This window comes from Lactuca sativa, chromosome 7 (assembly GCF_002870075.4).
Source record: "Lactuca sativa cultivar Salinas chromosome 7, Lsat_Salinas_v11, whole genome shotgun sequence".
Lineage (NCBI taxonomy): Eukaryota > Viridiplantae > Streptophyta > Magnoliopsida > Asterales > Asteraceae > Lactuca > Lactuca sativa.
In genome coordinates, this window is record NC_056629.2 from 64,515,305 (window position 1) to 64,523,521 (window position 8,217).

Here is an 8,217-nt window from a genome sequence, read left to right on the forward strand (position 1 = left end):
CTTCACCTTGTTTGTTTTGTCGAACTATTGGTGGGTTGACTTGACCAACGGTTCCACTGTTGTTCCCCTCCCCAGTCTGCCCTTCGTTCAACTCGGGCTGTTTGATCTGTATGGTCGCTTCCTCTCGATTTTGTTGGAGCAAACGTCTGGTTTCCTCCATTTGACGATCCAACATCGCCTGGATCATCGCTTGCACTCCGGCCATCGTTATTGGCTCAGCAGCGGCCACCACAACCGGTATTTGCTCAATCACTGGGGGATGATCTCGGTTCCCATTTGCATTTATGTTTCCGCTACGGATCCTTGCCATCTTGATCTATACACCGAATAAGGTGAATCTAGATCTTTATTTAGGATTGACGTTTAAATCATCCTTATCACCCCGAAACGTTTATAAGCTAGTTCTAATATCGTAGTTAAACGCTTAGAATCCTAAACACATAAGGTTTCCAGATCCGGTCGGCAATAGACCATAGATCCGAACAAATAACAGCATATCAGGCACAAGTGTGACGACCCGAAATTCTATTCTGTACAAACAATATCACTTCAATAGAAGTTATAACAGTCACAGTAAATATTCAGACTTTTCCGTATGAGTTTGACTAATTCAAGGCTTACACTTCAGGAGATATCAGGAGAGTGGATGCACTAGGGTTTTGTGCAACACTGTTATTCCAACCCTCTATTATATTAGAGATCATTTCGGGAATAAAATATTTTCTGCCAAAAATCTCAGGACTATAAATAGAATTCTGAACCAATTTCATTCATTATTCACATTTTCAACTAGAGAAAAGTCATTTTCTCTCTCACGGATCTTCGGGTTTTCATCCCAAATCATGAGTACCTCTCTCTAGTAGTGTTATATAGCTCTTAATGTGTTTATAACATAGATTAGATAGCTAAACAACTAGATTTAGGAGTTTACTCCCCAAGGTGTTCTTGGGCGGTAAACTCCCGAAATGATGCCTAGCCTTTCCCCCGTGATATGTTACTACCTTAGGCTTGTATATAGGTGTAATTGGGACAAGAAAACAACAAATAAACACCAAATTTTGGGTGTTCACAGCCCAAGAAGATCTTGGACCGTGAAATCCAAAAACATGGACCAAAGAGTGCCTTTGGCACTCCTAAAGCTTTGGACAATTACCTAGATTTACTCCTAGCTATTTGAGGGACTTTAACACTTCAAAAACCCCTCTCAAAGAGAGATTACGGCCCTAAGAGGGTGCTTGGGCCGTGAACATCAAACTAGGGCACCAAAGTGTGCCTAAGGCCTTCATTTGCTTTAGGTAAAAGTCTAGAACCTATCCTACATGTGTATGAGACTAGAAAGCATCAAAAACACCCTTCCATGTGAGTTTATGGTAGTAAACTCCAAAGGAATTGACCTTGGGGCCGTAAACTCCTCAAAGGAGTGTATCTATGCCCTAAACCCTTCCATGAATTGATCCACCAAGTTGGAATGCTTCTAGGAATCATTTAGAGCCTCAAAACAACAAAGGACATTAGGCCTAGGAGTTCACGGCCGTAAACTTAAGAGTTTACGACCGTAAACTCCTTGTGTGGGGTTATATGGAGAGTAAACTTAAGTATGAGGTCCCTTGGAACCCTAAACTCACTAGCCTTGTCCCACAACAACTTAGATGCAATCCTTAGGGCTTATAACACTTATATAAAGTGTTTATTATGTTCTAGGATGTCTTAACATTATCAATTAGTAATTTAAGACTAATTGAGTGCATATATGTGTGATTATATGCTCATTAGGATCGTAGTGTGTGTACAAGTCCTCACTTGACGCCTAATAATCCTACACCGTTCAGTTCATCCAAACCACCATCTACAGGTGAGTTCATACCCCTAAATCAATGTTTTAAATGATTTTAAATGCTTTAATGGGGGGGGGGGGAAATACAAGTAGAAAACAACATGTTATTAAATCATCCATATGTATTTTATAACTGTGTTTTCATTCAATAGATTTCACAAACTACAAAATGTGATGCATGAAATGGTTTTCTATCTTAAAAATACATTGTTATCAAATGTATTACTTTTGAAATGTTTATTAAAATGACATCAAGTCATTGTTAATTATTGTAATTATTGTTCAAAACTCTTAGATGTCTTACAAAACCATTTTTACCTTTTTGAACCAAACTATACTTATACACTTATGTTTCTTATATATATGTATTGATGTTATAGTTTCATCCTTCATTCAGTTTCCCACACTCTTGTGTAGCAAGGGTGTATAAACCTACTTGAACAACCAATTACCTTTCAATTAACTATCATAGGGATAGTTAGAAGATATCAAACATTATTCCTATTACAAGGAATCACACAAGAGTCAGTTCATTCATGAGTCTATACCAGTTCATTATCTGATACATGAGTACGTTTACATATGCTTACATGATATATGAATACCTTACATGAGTACTTTACGTAGATACATTTGCCTGTGTATACTTACATGAATACTTGTATCTCGATTTGCGAGGATGATTTATTAGTACCTTCCGTATAAATTTTCCTGCCTATCCCTAGTACCTCGGGATATCTAGACGGGACTAACCATTCCGAATCCCAGCTGATTAGCACCAGTGGTTGATGAACATCTACGAATGCCTAAGGTTATTACTTATACTAGGAGTACCCGTACGGGACTAACCCTTCCTCCGCCCTGCTACTGCTACAGAGGACAGTTGGACAATCTTCGGATGTTCATTAGGTTATATATGGCGTGTTAGCCCTAGTACCTCGGGATAACACTTACTTTAGTATATTTTCCTATTTACTTTATTTTGTGATAGGTTATACATGTCGCTTTATGCGATGGCGTGTTAGCCCTAGTACCTCGGGATAACACTTACATTAGTACTTTTTTCTATTTACTTTATTTTGTGATATATTCACATAAACAAAGAGTTAGACTAAGTACTCTTGGTACTAGTCAATGGAAAGGAAAACCTATCATTTTACTTACAAAACATTCGGGTCTTGGTAGAAGACTACATCTCATACTAATAGGAAATAAGGGATTTTCTAGGATTTTTCATACTTATATCAACTTCTTCATTTAAAGAGATTTACATGGCATTCATAACAGCTTTTCAAAACAAGGCAACGACACTTAAATACTTATGAATTCACCAGCTTTAAGCTGATACTCTCTTTCAAAATAACTTGTATTCTCAGGTCACCAGTAGACAGGTACAATGGCCAGGTTTTGAGAAGACGGAGCACAGACAAGTCTCGTCTTTTATTTTGATTGTATATTTTTGGTGTCTTATTACAATGAAAGAACACACATGTATTAAAACTTTACTTTTAATGCAATGGATGATGTTGTTGCTTGTTTACTACTTTACACTGTTATGATACTTCACATGACGTCCTCCACCCCTGAATGTTTCCGCCGTTCTTGGTTTTGGGGTGTGACAGATTGGTATCAGAGCATTGTTTATAGTGAATATAGTATATCAACCCATAAAAGATATACTAACTATAAATACATTGGGATTAAAACGCTCTGTCTAAGAGTTTATACTTTTAAATAATAAAATATTTAAGTAAGTATACGTGCCTGCATTCATACTAAAATCAGTGTCACAACGACAAGAACAAAAGTATTACGATTGTTGAATATCACAAGTAAGCCTGGGGATATATGGTCAGTCTTGGGAATGACATAGCCTGATCAACTATGCTGGTCCAAGGAGTGATTACCATATGCCCAAGAATGGTTGTGATATGGCAACAAGTCTAAAAACTTACCAACACAACCATAAAGAAATACCATAGGGGTATTTGGTCTTACTGTAATTATCTTAGTCAGTTCGTCTATTTAGCTATATCTTATATCCCTTTTCTCGCGTAGATTTTAATGGCTGGATTTCACCACGACGATCCGTACTTCCCGAACCAAGGCAATGTTGGTTGGCTAGAGGCAGAACCAGAAGATGATCACCCAATCCCTTTGGATGATCACCATGCTGAGGGTTTTTCCGATAGTTCTGACTCGGAGCCTGAAGTCAACAACCTACCCCCAGCTGCTCAAAACCCAAACCTGAACCCCCGCCCCGCATTTCAAGGACCCACACCTCTGTGGGCCACTAACTTGACTAGATGGAGTCAGGAACAAGGTCAGCCCATTCCCTACAATGGAGACCGAAGTTTCTACAACCTCACTGAAGGAGGTTCTGCTGACAGGGTCCTACCCATCATGGTTCGTAGAATTTCCATAGACACGATACTGGGTCAAGCAACTATCGACCGAGTCGTGGAGATTGAAGCCAACTCTGGCATTAACACTGTCCACATTCGCCAACTAGAGTTTGCTCATGAAAGGACTCTGGTTCGCAATGCAAATCTGCAGAGGGAACTTGCTGAAACTCAAGCTGAAGTTAGAGAACTTCGAGCTCAACAAGTGAGAGCTGACAGACGTATAAGGGACATAAAACGTCTACTGTCAGGATCAAGAACTCATGCTAGCAGTTCTCGTCGCCGATAGAATCTCGATGACTCATATTTTGGATATAACCTAGTTTATGTAAAACTTTGGTCTAATTTCCTATCTTTATAAATCTTAGACCTGTTAGGTCTTGATCTAGTCATAGTTCTGTCAAAATTTTCCCATCTTGGTCGATGTAAGGCCTACTTCTAGGCCATTTTTCCCGAACTTGTTACATTTGTAATTCCAGTATTATTGACAGATATCTAATCATATGGAAATTATTATCCAAATGCTGTCATCTTCATTTAGTCAATCTATTTAGTTTGTTGTTGGGCTATGGGGAGTTAGTCCATGAGACACATTCATTATTCGTTTATTCTTATCCATGTCGTCATCTTTTAAACGTATAGTTAAAGATGTCGCCTCGCAGAAATCCCAGGCGTAACCCAAACAACGAAGCATCGATACCACCACCTGAAACTCTTCAACCACCTACTCCCTTCGATGCCAATATGTTCCAGGCAGCTTTCATGTAGCAGTTGCAGCTGCTGTGTCAGCAATCAACGCTCCTGTCCCTAGTGGATCGGGAACAGGTGCACCTCCCTCGAACCACGGCGAAAGCCATGGACACCCTCGGGAATGCACCTACAAGGACTTCACGAATGCCAAACCCCGCAACTTCAATGGAACTGGGGGTGTTATGGTGTTGAGACAATGGATTGAAAAGATGGAATCCATCTTTGAAATCTGTGCTTTCTAGGAAGGCAACAAGGTCAAGTTTGCAGCTTGTACCTTCTCTGACAGAGCACTAACATGGTGGAACGACCATGTTAAGTATCTAACTTTGGTGGTGGCGTATTCCATCAGCTGGGACAAATTGAAGGACATGCTGATGAAAGAGTACTGTCCTCGAGGTGAAGTACAAAAACTCGAGCAGGAACTCTGGGGTCTACAAATGGTTGGATCCGAAATCACAACCTACACAAATAGGTTCTGTGATCTGGCAAACCTATGCCCCGATATGGTTGCTCTCGAGAGCAAGAAGATAGAGAGATATATCTGGGGGCTGTCGCCCCAGATCCAGTCAAGTGTGTTAGCTTCTAGGCCTATCACTTTCGATAGTGCCAAGAAACTGGCACAATCTCTCATAGATCACAGGAAACCTCAGAACCCAACAATCCCTACACCCGTACCACAAAAGTCCAACCCCAACAACAACAGGAAGGGGTGGAACAAGAGGAAAAGAGGGGCTTCGCAAGAATCCTCCAAGAAACAACAACTTGTGGCAATCAATGTTGCCACAGTGACTCCCGTTGTCCCTGTGAACCCCTTACCAGCAAAAACTTATGCTGGGACTCTCCCGAAGTGCAACAGATGCAGCTTCCACCACCACGGATGTGACAACCTGATATTTCAACTCTTTGTAACGACCAAAATGGGTCAAGTATTGTAACCACTTCTGAATAATAAAAAGTTACTTTCATAATAAAATGTATAAATAAGTTCTACTTAAATTCCTTCTATGATTAAATGTCCTTGAACCATGATCGTACGTGAAAAGAACGCCCAAATCCGACTTCATATAGCGAAGTTATGATTTTTCCAAGTTCGGCTTAGCAACAGACAGCTAAAAACTCGAATCGGAAATCGAGCGACTTTTGGCCGGAATGACCTAAACGAGAATCGAAGGTCTCGACAATGGTATTCCAGCGGTAAAAAGTCTGGCAAAAACCGACATCAGATAAAGAAGTTATAAATTTTCTAAGAAATTCCTTAAACACGATGGATTTTTAATAAATAATAAAAATATAATTTTGGAATTTGCCGACGGAGTCTAAACGAAAGTTGTAGAGCGTAGTCTCACCTACGCGAGGATATAAAGACCATCGAAAACGGAGTTCGTATGAAGAAGATATAAATTTTTGAAGTTTATTAAATAAATTAATTATTTATTTAATTCAAAATTCGGATTTTATCCGAAGGGGAGTCAGCATCCTCCTCCGAGGTACGCGCTGCGTACCCCTGTACGCCCCGCGTAACCGAGAGGATTGGCCTCTGATCGTCCACGTCGCGCTATCTGAAGAAACCGACCCATCCGACCCGTCCGAAGCCCCGACCTGTCCGACCCGACGTCCCATCCGACCCGCGTACCCAGCAACCCGTCCCATCCGAACCGAGGCAGTCGAGGCTTCGGTCATGCATGACGTACGCGTACGCGCTGCGTACGAGCGCACGCCCCGCGTACCAAGGCAGACCAGCCTTACTATAAATAGGATGCGAGGGTTTCCAAAGAAAGGGTTCATTTCTCTTCTCTCTCTCTCAACTTTGCCTCGTTTTCCGTGTCCGTTCAAACCCGAAGCTCTGGTCTTTTTGGCTCAAGTCCCGAAGGTCGATTTTACTCCCGAGATTTCCGAGAATCCCGAGGAAAATCCGTTTCCCGAGACGAAACTCTGCCCGGTTTTCCATCTCGCTATCTCCAAAACTTTCAAGTGAGTTTCATACCCCTTAATCAACCTTTTTAATTATTCTAAATACCTTTATATGCTTTCAAGGGGGGGATTACAAGTAAAACACACGAGTATTATCGTGTGTTACATAAAGAAACTCTTTTATATACTGTTATATATTCAAATCACATGCGATTTATAAACATTTAAAGGAACTTTTATATATATATATATATATATATATATATATATATATATATATATATATATATATATATATATATATATATATATAACATATGTCACAATAGCATTTTACCTTTTAAAATATAATGTTGTTGTAATACATGTATAAACTAAACTGTTCTTAGATTTTTCTTGTCTATCCTAGACTCTACACCAAAAATCTATACTTTCATAAACAATTGATTCCTTTTCTCAATATTTCTAAACAAACAAGACACGCTTTTTGGAAACTATAATAGGTATAGTTTTACGAACAGATTTCTAACTCTTATGTACTAGAAACACATATTTCAAGAAGTTTACTTTCGTATACAAGAACAAACGTAACATTTTAACAAGTAGATATGTTTTTATACCACGGATTTGTGAGACACTAACTTCATGTACGTTCGAGTACACATTTCAAGTCCTGTATTATATACCAGAATCCCTTGGAGGGGGAGCATGGTGTTTGTGTATAGATCTATACGGGCTTGACAACCCGCGCCCTGACTGTTAGCTGCATTCCACTGTTTGGGGTAACAAACGTCATAACATTCCAACGCCTGAAGAACGTTGTGTATAGGCATTCAGAGTCAATAGTATGGTTATAAAACTCACAAGGGGTATTAAAAATGCATTGATTTACAAGGTTTTCAAACTCATTGGTTATTTTACATTTACATACATTTTGGAAACAAACATTGGTCTTGAGTGAAGGCTACTTTTATACTAGTAGAAAATATAGGATTTTCTAAACACAAACAAACAAAGATAAAACATTTCATTTCATTCAAACATTGTCACTTAAATACTTATGGAATTCACCAGCTTAAATGCTGATCTACTCTTTCAAAATTACTTGTATGTCCCAGGAAATCAGTAATTTCAGGTATTCATTTCGCTTTTGATGAAGGGATGCTGCGGCGCCAGTTTAATCTCGTATTTTTGACATCATATTGTAATTGAGTTTTGAACACGTAACTTTTGACAAATGTAAACTTTCAATTATATATATGATGGTTGTATTGCTTTCTTTACTATGTATTCATTTGTTACGCTACCACATGAAGTCAT